Source organism: Canis lupus, chromosome 27 (genome assembly GCF_048164855.1).
Source record: "Canis lupus baileyi chromosome 27, mCanLup2.hap1, whole genome shotgun sequence".
NCBI lineage: Eukaryota > Metazoa > Chordata > Mammalia > Carnivora > Canidae > Canis > Canis lupus.
The window spans coordinates 7,681,684-7,696,962 of NC_132864.1; the positions used below are offsets into that span (position 1 = coordinate 7,681,684).

Sequence of the window (15,279 nt, forward strand, 5' to 3'; positions counted from 1 at the left end):
TTCACCTCCCCTCCCTCTTGAATTCCAGCCGTGCTGGCCTCCTTCTGCTGCCTCCAGGCCTTTGCACGTGCTCTTCCTGTGACCTTCCACCATCTCCTGTCCTGGCTCATTTCTACTCATCGATTAGGTCTCAGCTGAAACGTCACAGCCTGAGAAGTGCATTCACTGCCCCCTTCCATGTCCACCCTTCATTTTCTGCTACCTTGACAGGCTGATCTTTTTTCCTTTCTGGCACATATCACAGTTTGCAATGACACACTTATTTAATGTGATTATTTGCTCAGTGTAGAACTCCCGTGGACTGTGAGCTCTGTGGGAGCTTCTTACCTGGTGTCCAGAAGAACGCTGCCCCTGGATATTTATTGAATGTTTGAATGAGTTGATTACTTTATTTTAATGGGGGCAGAAGCCAAGGTCTAGATGGAAGAGATCAAGCTTCTCCAATCTCATCAGGTCACACATCCTAAGGATCAACAAGTCTCTCTCTTTTGACTCAAAGATCCTCATGGGTCTTTCCCCCTAAGCTCTCATGGACTGAGCAATAATATAGGCTCCTTCCCTGGAGAGCAGTGAATCCACATTGGCTTGGACAGAGGAGCCCCATGCATGGCCCTCTTCCCTCTATCTGGTGTGTGTCTGTAGGATGCAGGTAGGAAACGTGATCCCCACATGCACAGAACAGGCTAGGTGACAGCAGACCCTCATGATGGCCAGTTCTGGTGATGGGACCTGGGGCTCAGGCCCAGCCCCACATTCTGGGTGCTGGTGAGAAGCATTCCCAAATCCCTGGAGGGCTGGCTATAGTGATGGCATGGGCCTAATTCAGCATCCACAATCCCCGATGGCTCTAAAACCACAGGATAGCCCATCCAATAAACTCAGAATAGCAGGGGGCTAATGAACCTGTGAATGAGAGTTTATCTTGGCCGTGTTGAGAAAGACCATTAGTGGGAACACGGAGAGTGGAAAACCAGTGTCGCCTGCCCTGCTAGATTCCCTGGAGCCCACCTGGTCTCCAGTCTCTCAGGAGGCCCCAGGTGGCCCCCAGGGACCAGCCAGATTCTCGGTTGGCTGCAGCAGCAATGACCCACTTTGGACAAGAAGCAATTTCTCTTTCCATCAACCACATGGAAACTGTCAGTTTGAAAGAGTGAGCGTTCCCTCCTGCCATTTGCTGTGTTTTAGCTAATTCTTTCTTTTTTTTTTTTGGCAACTGTACTAGTTCAGGCCCATTTCAACAGCAAGTGACAGAATTCCAACTCAAACTGGCTGAAGTGAAAACTAAAGCCTGTGAATGTGAGAGGAGTTTATTGTAGACCTCGGGAGTGTGTGGGCTTTCTATTCTCTCTCTCATCTCTGCTCTCCTCCTCTGAGTGGGGATTTCCTTGCAGGAGTGAGGGAAGGAGATGTTCACTTGCAGCCTTGCCCATGATAATAAAGCCCACCCAGCCTCTGCCAGCTGGTGCTGCCTGCAGAGGTGTGGACTGACGCAGGCTCCCAGGAGCCTGGGACAATTCCTTGCAGGCAAAGCTCCCTCTTTATAAATTCTGCACAAAGTCTCCTGCTGGCCTGGGAGGGGAACACCATGGCTTTTCTGGTGCCATTGAGACCTGCATGGAGAGAATTATGTAAAAGCATGAATTGGACCTAATTTCCCAGCTCCAGGCTTTTGGGAACCTACTCAAATGAACATTTTCCTTGAATTGCAAAATAGTGTGCTAGGATGGGTCAGGGAGCTAGCTACTGGGAATGGGTTGTTAAAAGTGATCTTTCAAGACGTGATAATGTCAGACAAGGATCTTGCTCACTGAAAAAAGTTTGTTTAAAAACTTATAAACAATATCCATCCCCCAGAACACCCTAAATACTCCCTACTTCCCTCCATGGTCCAGACTTGGCATCCTAGATGGCTTAATATGGAATGAGTGACGTATGTCCCTGCAATGGCTCCAGTGTTTCTCTCTTTTTTAAAAAAAGATTATTTACTTATTCATGAGAGACACAGAGAGACGCAGAGACATAGACAGAAGGAGAAGCAGGCTCCCTGTGGGGGAAGGGAGGGCTGATGCAAGACTTGATCCCAGGACCCCAGAATCATGACCTGAGCTAAAGGCAGATGCTCAACCACTGAGCCAACTAGGCGTCTTGCTCCAGCAGTTTCTCATCCACTTATGAAAGCACCATGCTTGGGCAGCCTGGGTGACTCAGTGGTTTAGCGCCACCTTCAGCCCAGGGCGTGATCCTGGAGACCCGAGATCGAGTCCCATGTCAGGCTCCCTGCATGGAGCCTGCTTCTCCCTCTGCCTGTGTATGCGTGTGTGTCTCTCTCTCGTTGTGTGTCTCTCATGAATGAATAAATAAAATATTTTTTAAAAAAGAAAGCACCATGCTGTGTCCCACAACCTGGATGGCGTAGCCCCTGCCTGCCTCTTTAATTCAGTGTCCATCATCCCCTTGTTTATTCTGCTGCAGCCCCTCCGACTTTCTTGCTGTTCCTTGAACATGGCATGTTTACTTCTACCTTAGGGCCTTTGTACCTGCTTTTCTGCTTTCCTGAACACTGTTCCCACAAACCCTGTCCTTCCAGTCTCAACTCATGTGACCTCCTCAGAGATGCCTTCCCTGACCTCTTGTCTAATGCAATCTCCCCACACCAAGTCGCATTCACATTACCCTATTTCATTTGTTTCACAGATTTGTCACTTAGATTACTTGCCTGTTTGTTTAGAGTGTAGCTTCTAAGTCCATTGATTCCAGAACCAGATGCCTTCTCTGAGTGTCAGCATCACCACTTCCTGTGTGACCTTGGGAAAGTGACTTGGCCTCACTGTGTCTTGTTTTCAGTTATCAGTTGAGGTAATGGAGCACCTGCCTCAGGTGCTATGGCATCACTTGGGTGATTTAATGCATGTGAGGTGTTTAGTACAGTGTCTGGTGCATATAAGTGATATGTAGGTATTTGTTTGTATGGCTGCTCCTCTGTTGCTTCTGCTGCTGCTGTTCCTATGACCACCATCACCATCACCATCATCACAATCACCATCATCACCACCATTATCACCATCACCATCATCATCATCATCATCATCATCATCACTATCATCATCACCATCACCATCATAATCACTATAATCATCACCGCCATCATTATTTCATCACAAGAATATAAACCCAGGGAGAGCACTCTTGCCAGCATCTAGGATGTGCCTGGTGTGTGATAGGCATGGAAATATTTATGGAATGAATGTGGAGTTATTGAATGAATACATGTGCAAATACTCCAGTTGCAGTGGGATTCTGCTGCAATGCTGACATAAATGGAATAAACTAATTGCTGGAGTCTGAATGTTTTAGGATTAAAAATAAAAACTACCCTTCTGCCCACTCTGGATGCTCTTCCAGCCTTTCCTGCACTCCTGGCACCTCTGAATCACATGGAGCTCCATGTTGCCTCATTGATTAAGTGTCTAGGCCCATTAAATGATGGATTTTACATCAATACCATCCTGCCCTGGGAACAGGCCTGGGCAGGAGAACTCTCTAAATAAAGACATCTGATGATGGGTGTGTGACCCTGGGCAAAGGGAAGCGAGGGAGGGAGCTTCCTTTTCATTAGCTGAGGCCAGGAGAGGCCCCATGGGAGGTGTGGGTTTGGAGCCTGCACTACACTCTGAGCAAAGAAGCCTGTCTCACAGAACTGCCCGCAGCCTCTGCCAGGAAGCAGGTTTTTGAGTGGATTTGGGGTGAGTAGTCCCAGGCCACTCATCAGAGCTACAAAGGAGGATGAGGCTAAGGCCCTGACTTTCAGCATCTGCCTCGAGGCTCTTTTGGGGATGCCCTCCCACTCTGCCCAACAAAGGGAGGAAATCAGATGATTTGCTTATAAAATTCAGCACACTGGGAATCTGGGTTCTGTAACATTAGTGATAGTCCACTAATCTAGAAAAAAGAAAATAAGAGAAATATATCTCATGTTGCGATCAAAATCCATCATTTATGAAATGCTCCTTTTTACCCATACTTACTTATGAAGTTGCTAATACTCTTGCACATCTTATGTACCAAAAATCAAAGTGGATCTTTCCTTGGGTGGACCTTCTGTATACTGGAAATCAAACGTGCACTCAAGAATCTCCTATGTCCCCAGGGAGATGGTCTCCTCTGGCACAAACTCCCCTTCACTATCCACACATCTTCAACCCATATGTCCTGTTTCTATTTGCCCATAAAATTCCAGAGTCGGGACTCAGTCTTAGCCCCATTTTCCATGAAAGAAAGGAGGGGAGGATGGAAGAGGTGCTTGCCCAAGATCCCCCGTGATCTCCCTGCAGCAATGGGACTCCCTCTCCTATGTGCTGCTGGTCGACCTTGCTAATCATCAGAAATGACCCCACTTACGCTCTAATGAATTAACCCATATGATACTTCTTTCTCCACCCCACCAACTTTGACTTTATGACTTTTCAGGGAAGAGTTGGCACTGTGGAATAGTTGAGTCATGAACGGGGCTGTGCAATGAAAACGCTGCAAGGAATTCCTCACATTCTCTGAGTGTGTGGCACTCACATTTGCTGAGTGTCAGCAACCCCAAAGAGTCAACGTGGTGAGTCTGAAACTGTTACCTGCATGGACCAGTGGTCAAGGTAAACACAGAGCAGTGGGGCCTCAATGATCACGAATGCATGGACCTAGCATCAGGCTCCATGCCCTGCACCTACCTTCACATGTTTGCTCTGCACAAGCCCCCAGCTTGAGGATAAAGCTTCGGAGGGAGACCACCTGACCAAGTGAGCTGGTCATTCTGCACATGCTGGCAACACAGACTCACTGCTCTGGTAATCTGACCCCAGGGCTCTGCATCCATAACTGCCATTGATGGCTACCTCCACTGGGTTCAGCTGATAGGCAGTGTTGCATCCCTCTAGGACCGCTGTCCTCCCTGGGCTCCCCCTCTCCTCCCTGGACCCTGGGCTTCCTGCCCTTACTCAGTCCCTGTGTCCGCATTCCTGACAGGTTCCCTGTACCCTGCCAGAGCCCTGAAAACAACGTCTTTATTAAACGGTGCATGTGAAGCACTGTGCTTATTCTTTGCCCTCAGATCCCAACCAGAGCCCCAAAGAAAGTGTGAACCATCAGAGATGAGGCCCCTCACCCTGGAGGAGCCAGGGCTCAAAGTGGGGCTCACAGCCTCTGAATATGAGGCCTTGGCTCACACCAGCCCCATTTCCCATTCCCAAGGTCTCCTCTCTCTCCCCACCTGTCCCCTCCTCCTGTTAGAAGTGGACTCGGGGTGTCTGAACCTGTAAGCGGACTTCCAGAGGTCAGCACTTGCAATAAAATACAGCACAACTCCTGAAGGGATGAGCCAACATGAAGAAGCATCTGCGGAGACAGAACATACTCTACTCCTGCAGTCCCAAAGCTTAGAGCATGTAACTCCCAGGGACAGTGGAAAGTATTAACCTGGAGGGCTCCCACGGCCTTTCTTACAGAGCATTCAGAGCAAAGATTCAGGGAACAGAGATCTGCAGTTAGAGGCTCCCGCTGCTCTGACAAGCTACTTCTGATGCAGGTGGTCTGCAAACCACAGGAGGGGAAACAGGTCCCTGGTTCATGCCCGAACGCCAGCCTGCTCTACCCGCCTCGGGCAGGGCAGGGGTCTTCAGGGCCATTAGGGCAGAGCCTTCCATCACCCGCAGTGGTAGGAGAGTGGCGTCCTTGGGTAATAGTCATATATAATGGTAAACATCCTGCGAATTTATAAGTGCAAGGACAGCTATCATCACAGGAACTGTCCTCACGCTGTCATATTAGCTCGGAGCGTTAAACAGCCTTGTAAAAGTCATAGCTATTTTTAGGAAGGACGGCGTCCTTGCACAGAGGCAAGGATGCTTCAGTGTCAAAGCAAAACATAATCTACTGGTGAAAGCAGCCTGTGCCTCCCCTCTGTCACTAAATTACTGGGCCCGACAGCATGGCTGAGCTTTGAATTATTAAATACAAGAATGTTGGCCCCATTTAAGTGCAGTTCCTGTAAGCTCAGTATTGGAAAGAAAGGTCACAGAGGAAACTCTCGGTAGAAAGATGAAAGGAAACGTAGATAGAGACCCAAATGTCCTGGCACTGCCGGAGGAGGAGGCGGAGGAGAAGGGACACAATGGTCCCTTGTGCCCTCGAAGGACAAGTCAGAGTGGAGCAGATGTCCCCTGCTGTCACACTCAGACTATGTCTCTGCCTGCAGGAACGGGGCTGAGTGGGACGGCAGAGACTGGGGTTTGTATCAGCCCCGGGACGTGGGGGTGGAGCTTCTCCCAGGTACAACCTAGGTTCTCACAAGGAGATTTGCAGATGAGGGGCAGCAAGTGAATACAGACATCTCTGTGCACCAGCCACAGAGCCTGGGAGACACATGCTCAACATCACTATCTACGCTGACCAGGGGAATCTCCTTCATGTTTAAATGTGTCTACACTAACCTGGTGGTCTCCCCACCTCCCTCCCTGTGTCTACACTAATCTGATGGTCTCTGCCTTCTCCTCGCTGTGTCTACACTGACTCAGTGGTCTCCCCCTATCCCCTACTCTGTCTACACTGATCTGCTCTGTCTACACTCGGTAGTCTCCCATCTCCCCAGCTGTGTCTATACTGACCTGGTGGTCCCCAGCCCACCACTGTGCCTGCACTGGTCTCCCAAGCACCTTGGGCCTGCACTGGCCCCAACTCCATCAGGGATTGCTATGAACCACCTGGAGCAGGTGCTCTGGGCCCCTCCCTGCCCACAGGCCCGTGGTTCTCAGCCAGGAGCACCGGCTCCAGTCTAGAGACTCAGTTCAGGACTCCTTCCCCGCCTGTGAATCAGTTGCAGACAAACTGTCCTTCGTCAGCAGGTGGATGAACTCCCACCTGAGCCCTGGGCCAGGTGCCAACCCTCCCACCCTCAGCTGCACTGTCCGCATGAGTGTTCTTGAGCTTTCCTGGTTGCTCTCTGCTTCATCTGCCTTTCAGGAGGGCCTCAGCCAGGACTCAGACGGGGAGTGGGGGAGTATTTCCTGCCCCACATGAGCCCTAGGCCAGGTGCCGGCCCTCCCACCCTCAGCTGCGCTGTCTGCTGTCCACTGTCCTGTGAGCACAAGGCCGCCTGGGCCCGAGACACTGAGCCCAGGCAGCAAGGCCTGAAGGGAGGAGCACTCCTCCCAGGCCCTGAGGATGGGTCTTCGGCCCCACCGGTAACTGCGGTGCCCAGGCCCCTGAACCCCAACACCAAGCGAAACAGATGGGGAGTGAGTTGGGGTCAGTGGTCACTGTGAGAGGCCTGCAGAGTCCCAGATGCTCTTACCTGCACCTCAGGAGCAGCCAGGAGGGTTCAGGCCCCTTCCCACAATCCAGGCCTCTGAGAACCCCCAGATGAGTTTCCCCCAGGTGAGATCCCCCAGGGGAGGCTCTCAGAAGCAGAGGCTCCCCCCATACCCCGAGTCCCCAGGTGAGGCCCCAGGAGAGCTGCCCTCGGGGGTCTGAGCCCACGGACTTGATGGGGAGCAGGCCTGGGGCCCGAGGTCTCCTGGGAGGGAGGATGATGTGTCCCCTGCTGTCACACTCAGACTATGTCTCTGCCTGCAGGAACGGGGCTGAGTGGGACGGCAGAGACTGGGGTTTGTACCAGCCGTGGCTCAACACCCAGAGGACACCTGGTCCCCAAGCCCCTGCCCTCTGCTCCTGGGGCACTCAGGGCTGGCCAAGGGGCAGGAAGTGTGTCCCTGGGCTTCATGCACAACTGCCTGAGACCCCAGGTGACTGGCTTGGCAATAACTGCCCCCGAGTGTGAGTCGGGGCCACGTGACACCCACGGCTCAGCCCGAGGACGCACGGCAGGTGTGTGTGCTCTGCTCTGTGACCTGAACTGCAGGTGTGAGCAGCAGACGGAGGAGGGTGAACGTCAGGAGGGCTCATCGAGCTCCTTGGTAGGGTGGGGCTCTGAGGTTTCAGGAGGGTAGAGCAGGTCTCCTTTCTCAGGGCCCAGCCTGAGATTGGAGTCACAGGGTGACCTGCTCCCTAGACCCACCCCGGAGGCTGCACGTCGGGGGCAGCAGAGCGCAGACCCCAGGCTGAGGGTCAGTCCTTCCCTTGCGTCATGAACCACCAGGGAGGTGGCGGCAGGTTAGAGCTCAGGAGCAGGCAGAGAACCAGCCTGGCACCTGGCGGGATCCCTCTCAGCCCCACCCCTCCCTCTGATCTGTTCTCTGGAGCCCTGCCTGGGGCCTGGGGTGGGCAGTTTGCTCTGGCCTGAGGCTGCAGGGGCGAGGGGAGGGGCTCTGTGGGGACAGGTAGAGGGGAGCAGGAGTCCTGGGGCACCTGCCTGCTCAAGGCTGGGGGTCTCTGGGAGCAGGGGCGGCTGGGGTGGGGGCTCAGCTGGAGATACCAGACTCAGGAAAGCAGGCAGAGGGGGTGCAGAGGGAGCAGTGCTCTCTGCAGAGTTGGGCCAGCAGGGAGGTGTTTCCCACAGTCCCGTGGGAGGCTACCCCAGGGGTGGTGAGCTCCCCGTCACCAGGAGGATCCGAGCAGACATGGCTGATTGACCTGCAGTCAGAGGCCTGGTCCTCGGGGAGAGGCTGGCCCCGACCAGGTCCCCATGAGGCTTCCCTGATGAGAAATGTGTGCAGTGGCACCTGGAAAGCTTTGGGCCCTCCCTGCCAAGGTGGCCTCGGGGTCTGGGATGGGGATGGAGGACCCCCTGCCTCTGCAGCTGCTCTGGGGTCTGAGAGCCCCAGGCCTAGGCCCCTGCTCCATGCAGGCAGGGCTCTGGGAGGGCAGGGGTCTCTGTCTCTGTCCTGGATCCTGCACCCCACCCCTGGGCAGGGACGGCATCCAGCTGGTTTCTGATTCCAGAGCTCAGGTCAACCGGGCCCCCCAGTCCCTGTAGCACACGTGGGGAAGGGGAGGGAGGAGGCCTAGAGAACCCTGTCCCTTGGGCAGCCCCCCCTCGGCCTCACCCCCGAGGCAGGACAGGGACCTGGGGGCAGGTATCTGGGCGGAGAAGGTGCTCAGGTGCACAGGGCGGGTGCTCAGGAAGCTGACGCTGCTCCCTGTGCTGGCAGGTAGACAGACGCAGAGATGGCAGGACCCAGTCCAGGTCTCAGGAGAGGCCCCCAGACCCTGCATGCCATGTGGGAAGTCAAACCTATTCCCCAGGGGGAGCCCATCCACCTGGAGGCCGAGGCAAGGAGGGAGCCCCAGATGCCTCCAGGAAGTGATCCCAGCACCCACTCCCGGCTGCTCACGGTGACCCCAGGGCAGCTTAGAGGCTGGGATGATCTGTGAGCTCTGTTGACCAGGCCAGGAGCGCTCCAGCTTGGAAGAGGCCCCACAGGGGTGGGGAGAAGGGGTCTGGGGAGGGTTCTCAGGTGAGGGCCCCAGAACATCCTTGGGGGCCTGCCTGGGAGCCCTCGAGGGTCACCTGATCTTCATGCCTCAGGAACCGACTCTCCTGGGGGGTGGGAACTGTGTCCCACCTGCCTCCTGCCCAGTGCTACCTGTGAGAGCCCCCACCCAGTTGAGGGGCTGGGGCGCTACACTTGGGGTTTGTAGAGAAGACCTCAGGTGGCTGAGCATCTTTATTTAAATAAGTCATTAGGAAGCATAAAAATCAAGCTGGACAGATTTCTGCTTAAGGACATTGCAGTCTTTAGACTTTAGATTATTTATTCCCTTAATTTCTCCTCTAATGCAATCATAAATCCATATTATTAGATTTTTAATGAATATTAATTTCTTTTTTTGAATATTAATTTCTAAAATGAAAGTCATGTTTCTGATTCTCTCTGAAAGGCCAAGGGAGGGAAGCAGGGTGCATTTCTCAGGCTCTGGAGGCCCCGATTCCAGAGGCAGGTCCTGGATACCCGAGCCCCTAGCAGGACCACCAGCTGTGTGTGTCTGGGGGTCTTTAGAGGAAGGAGGCCCATCGCCTGACCCTGAGAAGGAGATGGAGGCAGGAGGTCGCGGGGGATGGTGGCACAGACACCTCCACGGGTCACGTTGGTTCCACGGAGCAGGTTCACTTACGTGGAGGCTTGTACTCCGAGCCTCGGGGGCCAGCAGGGGTGCAGCGGGTCCCGAGCTGCAGGGGGGTGAGCCGGGCCTGTGGGAGGCCAGTGTGCAGAGCAGGAGCCCAGCGGGGCTGGGGGCTCAAGAGGAGCACGATGAGCAGCCGGCTCCGTCTTCCGTCAGCTGGTGCAGAACTGCCAGGGTCCTCCTGTGACAGCGTCTCCCCCTGGCCCTGGGCCCCACCGACCGCAGGCACCAACTCCCACAGCCTGGCTGGGCTGCTTCCCCAGAAGGGCGGAGGGCGGAGGGTGGAGGGTAGAGGGCACTGGCGTGTCCTGCCGTCCTGTCCGTCCCCTGATCATCAGGCACCTGGGGACGAGGTCGGGTCAGTGACCGCGTGCCTCCCTCCTGGGGCAGTGCATCCCCTGACTGTAATGACCCTTTCACCCTGCAGATTCAGAGTCCCAACAAGGTCCACCTTGATGGGGATGGGGGTGAGGGGGTGCTGGAAGCCCTCACCTCCCTTTCCCCAGGGCCACCAGCCTCCCATCAGGACCTCAGGCTCCTTAGAGGTCCTGGGACATCTGTCTTGCAAAGCAGGGCTTCTCAAATACCGTGCCGTTGTGGGGGTCACGGCGGGGGTGGTGTGGGTGGGAGGGGAGTTTGTGGAAACAGAGACTGACTCAGGCAGGATGGAGGCAGGACCTCAGATTTCACATGTCTCCAGAGGTTCATCCACCCATCCTCTGTCCCCTGAATTCCTCATGGGTTTTGCAGGCTGTGAAAGGTCGCCCTGGCCTTGGCCAGTCTGGCTCCAGGCTTGTGTCATCAGGGGGACTGTGCCCGTTCAGACACAGCCAGGGAGAGGAAGGCCGGGGGGCCCTGCACGCATGGCCCTCCTGGGGAGGGGAGAGGCTGCTGTTGAGAATTTGGTTAGTGTTTCCAGGAGGTGACTTATAGAGGCAGAGGGACCCCCCCATGACCAGGCGTCCTGTTCAGTCTCCTTCAGACTCCTGATCACATGGCAGTCACCACTGGGGGCTGGCCTGGCCTTTGACATGTTTCAGCCTTCCTCCTTGCCGTCAGATGGGAGCCTGAGTCAGAGCCTTGGCGGTGGTTGTGTTTGTCTAGCTTTTAATAACAGGGCTGTTTGGAGGCATTTCACGTATTTAAATGAAAAGTGAGTCGTTATTTAAAAATAATTAAGTTTTTAAAAATCAGTTTTGGGTCTACGGCAAAGTCGAAAGGAAGGTACGGAGGTTCCCACGTCCTCCCTCCCCGGGCACAGCCTCCCCGTCGTCAGCATCCCCGCCATCAGGACATAGTTACCACTGCACCTACAAGGACAGGTCGCCCCCCAGAGCCCACGGTTTCCCGACATCCCGCGGGCGTGCTGGGACACCGGTGTGTACTAGAGGGGGTCCTTGATGATGGCCTCACAAGGAGCACTCGCGCCGCCCTGGAGACCCCGTTCATCGTCCACCCCCGGCAACAGAGACAGTCGCATCCTGTGGCTGCAGCCATGCGGTCGGGCTGCCCTCCCTGAGTGACCTGCTCGCCACGTTCCTCCGCGTCTCTTCCTTTTCCAGTTTTAATGAGTCAGAATCACGTGCGAGGTGAAACACTTTGCTGGAAGGGTTCGCTTTCGCTTACATAGCCCAGTGTTCCCATTGACTGTGGGGGGGACCATGTACCATTTACTCTCTTCCAACCAACTCACAAGTTTATTATATAGTATTAACTATGATTTTGCTTCACCTCAGCTCCTTGGGCTGTCTTATAACTGGAAGGTTGCCCTTTTGACCAACTTCTCCCCGCATCCCAGCCCGGGAGCCCCTGGTAACCACCATTCTGCCTCTGAGTTCGCTGCTTCTGAGTTTTTGTTTCGTTTTGTTTTGTTTTTGGAGGGTGGATGGGGTTTAAGAGTCCACATATATGGGAGGTAATACAGTATTTGTCTTTCTCTGACTTATTTTATTTGCCGCAACGCCCTGCGTGTCCATCCGTGTGGTGGGAGTGGCATCGTTTTCTTTTTTTCTCAAGGCTGAATAACCTTCCATAGCACACATACCACATCTTGTCTCTCCATCATCCATCCGTGGACACAGGTATCTCAGCTACTGGGAGTAATGCTTCATGAACGTGGGGGTGCAGATATCTCTTTGAGACCCTGTTTCATTTCCCCTGGAAACACGCCCAGAACTGGGATTGCTGGGCCATGTGGTAGTTCTATTGTTAATTTGTTGAGGACCCTCCATCATTTTCCACTGCGATGGTAGCAGTAGCGGTTTCAGCTCCCAGCAGGAGTACACCGGGGCCCCTCTTCACCCCATGGTCAACACACTTGCTATCCCCACCGGTTTTGACAGTGGCCATCCTAACAGGTGTGGGGGACATCTCATTGCATCCCCCTGATGATGAGCGATGTTGAGCATCTTCTCATGTGTCTGTTGGCCATCTGGATGTGGTCTTTGGAAAAGGGTTTATTGCTTCTTCTGCCCAATTTTTAGTTGGTTTTCTTTTTTTGGCAATGAGTTGTATGAGTTCTTTAGATATATTAACCCCCCATCAGATGTATGATTTGTAAATACTTTTTCCTGTTCTGTAGGTTGTCTTTGCATTTTGTGGATTTTCTTTTGCTGTACAGAGCTTTTTAGTTTGCTGTAATCCTGCTTTTTAATTTTCGCTTATCCAAAGCATCATCTCCAAGACCAATGTCAAAGAGCTTCTCTACTGTGTTCTCTTCTAGGAGTTCCTTGGCTTCAGGTATTATGCATCATTAAGGAAATTCAAGGTATTTGGTGAGTGGTATAAGCTGGGATCCAATTTCATGCTCCATGTGGCTGTCCAGCTCTCCCAGCACTGCTGAAGGGACCATCCTTTCCCTATTGAGCAGTCTTGGCTCCCTTTTCAAATATTGGTTGACTGTATATGTAAGGGTGTATTTCGGACTCTCTATTCTATTGGTGAATGTGTTGAATTTCATGTCAGGACCATGTTGTTTTGAGGACTACAGCTTTGTGTTATACATGAAATCGGGACGTGTGATGCTTCCAGCTCTGTTCTTTTCTCAGGATTGCTTTGGCTTTTAGGGGTCTTTTGTTGTTCCATACAAGTTTTAGGATTTTTTTTTTCTGTTTCTGTGAACAAATAACATGAAGTTTTTTTAGGGATGGCCTTCAATCTGTAGATGGCCCTGAGTTATGTGGCCATTTTAACAATATTCTTCTGACTCATGAACACAGAATGTCTTTCCATTTGTGCCTTCAATTTCCTTCAAGGTCTTATAGTTTTCACTGCACAGATCTTTCACTTCTTTGGTTAAATTTATTCCTATGTATATTCTTGGTTTTGGTACCATTGTGAACGGGAAAGTTCTCTTTATTTCTTTTTCAGATATTTCATTGGTACTGTATAGAAACACACTGATTTCTGTGGGTTGATTTTGTGTCCTGAAACTTTAGTGAATTCATTGATTAATTCCAACAGGTTTTTTTGTTGGAGTCCTCCAGATTTTCTATGTGTCAGATCATATCACCTGTAAAGACAATTTTATTCCTCTTTTCCAATTTGGATGCCTTTTGTTTCTTTTTCTTGCCAGATTGCTCTGGTTAGGACTTTCCAGTGTTGTGTTGAAAAGAAGTGGTGAGAGTGAGCATTCTTGTCTCGTTCCTGACCACAGAGGAAAAGCTCTAACCTTTCACCATTGGATATGATATTAGCTGTCGACTTGTCATATATCACCTTTGCTTTGTTGAGGTATGTTCTATACCCAATTTGCTGAGGGTTTTTTATCATGAGGATATTATATTCTTGCCAAATTGTCTTCAGCATCTGTTGACATGATTGGGTGATTTTTATCTTCGCTCTCTTAATGTGCTGTATCATATTTATGGACTTGTATTTTTTTTAACCATCCCTGCATCCCAGGGATGAATCACAGTCGACCATGATGTATGATTCTTTGCTGTTGGATTTGGTTTGTTAACACTTTGTTGAGAAGTTTGTATCCGTGTTTATCAGGAATCTTGGTCTATAGTTTCCTTGTCCTGTCCTTGCCTGCATTTGGTGAGGGGAATGCCAGCCTTGTAAGATGGGTTTGGGAGTGTTTCCTCCTCTTGAATTTTTGGTAAGAATTTGAGAAAGATTGGTGTTAATTCCTCCTTAAATGTTTGGTAGAATTCACCAGTGAAGTCATCTGGTCCTGGGCTTCTCTGTGTTGAGAGGCTTTTGATCAGTGATTGAATCTCTTTACTTATTATTGATCTGTTCGTAGTTTTAAATTCTTTTTGAGTCAACCTTGGTAGGTTGTGTGTTTCTGGGAATTTATCCATTCTTCTGTGTTATCCAACTTGGTGGCCTTCATTATTTGTAATAGTCTCTGATGATCCTTTCTGTTGCTGAGGTGTCTAGTGTAATGTCTCCTCCTTCATTTCTGATTTTGAGTCTTCTCTTTTTTGTTAGTGTAGCTAAATATTTGTCAGTTTTGTTGATCTTTGTTAATTTTCATTATTGGAGGAGGACAAAACCTCTAAGGGGTGTCTTAGACCACCATGATGACATACGCTCGAGCTCATTTCTTTTTAACTCTGAATAATATTCCATTTTCTGTATGTGCCTCAATTTGTCCAATCACTCACCGAAGAATGTCTTTGTTGCGTCTAAGTTTTGGCAATTATGAATAAAGCTCCTCTAAGCATCTGTGTGCAGGTTTTGTGTAGACATAAGTTTTCAAATCCATAGCGTAAGTACCAGGGAGCTTGCTGGATCTTATGGTAAGACTATATTTAATTTTTTAAGAAACCAGCAAACTGGGGCACCTAGGTGGCTCAGTAGTTTAAACGGCCAACTCTTGATTTTCAGTTCAGGTCAGGTCGTGATCTCAGGATTGTAAAATCAAGCCCCGTGTGGGGCTCTGCATCTGCTTCGAATTCCCTTTGCCCCTCCTCCTACTTGTGTGGGCACTCTCTCTTTATCTAGAAATAAATAAATCTTAAAAAAAATAAATGAAACCACCAAGCTCTTTTCCAGAGTGGCTGCACCATTCTGCACTCTTACCAGCCTTGAATGAGAGGTCTGGTTGCTCCAAGTCCTCTCCAGAAATTGGTGTTGTTAGTGTCCTGGACTTTCTGGACTTGGGCTATTCTGTAGGTGTGCAGTGATGCCTAGTCGTTTTAATTTGCATTTCTGGGACATATAACATGGAGCACTTCTTAATGTTTATTTGCTATTAGTCTATCT

At 51.3% G+C, this 15,279-nt stretch overlaps 2 long non-coding RNA genes across 3 annotated transcripts in view; one reads left to right on the forward strand and one right to left on the reverse strand.

Moving 5' to 3' along the window:
* Positions 1–15,279, forward strand: part of LOC140619145 (uncharacterized) — a 44,111-nt gene that overhangs the window by 13,945 nt on the left and 14,887 nt on the right. For both annotated transcript variants that reach the window (XR_012019078.1, XR_012019079.1), the window contains exon 2: positions 4,468–4,603. This is a non-coding gene — a long non-coding RNA (uncharacterized lncRNA). The remainder of the gene's footprint in view (positions 1–4,467; positions 4,604–15,279) is intronic.
* On the reverse strand, positions 1,292–3,007 carry LOC140619143 (uncharacterized). The gene is made up of 2 exons (XR_012019076.1): positions 2,717–3,007; positions 1,292–1,610 (listed from the first exon to the last, which is right to left on the reverse strand). It is a non-coding gene; the product is annotated as an uncharacterized lncRNA (long non-coding RNA).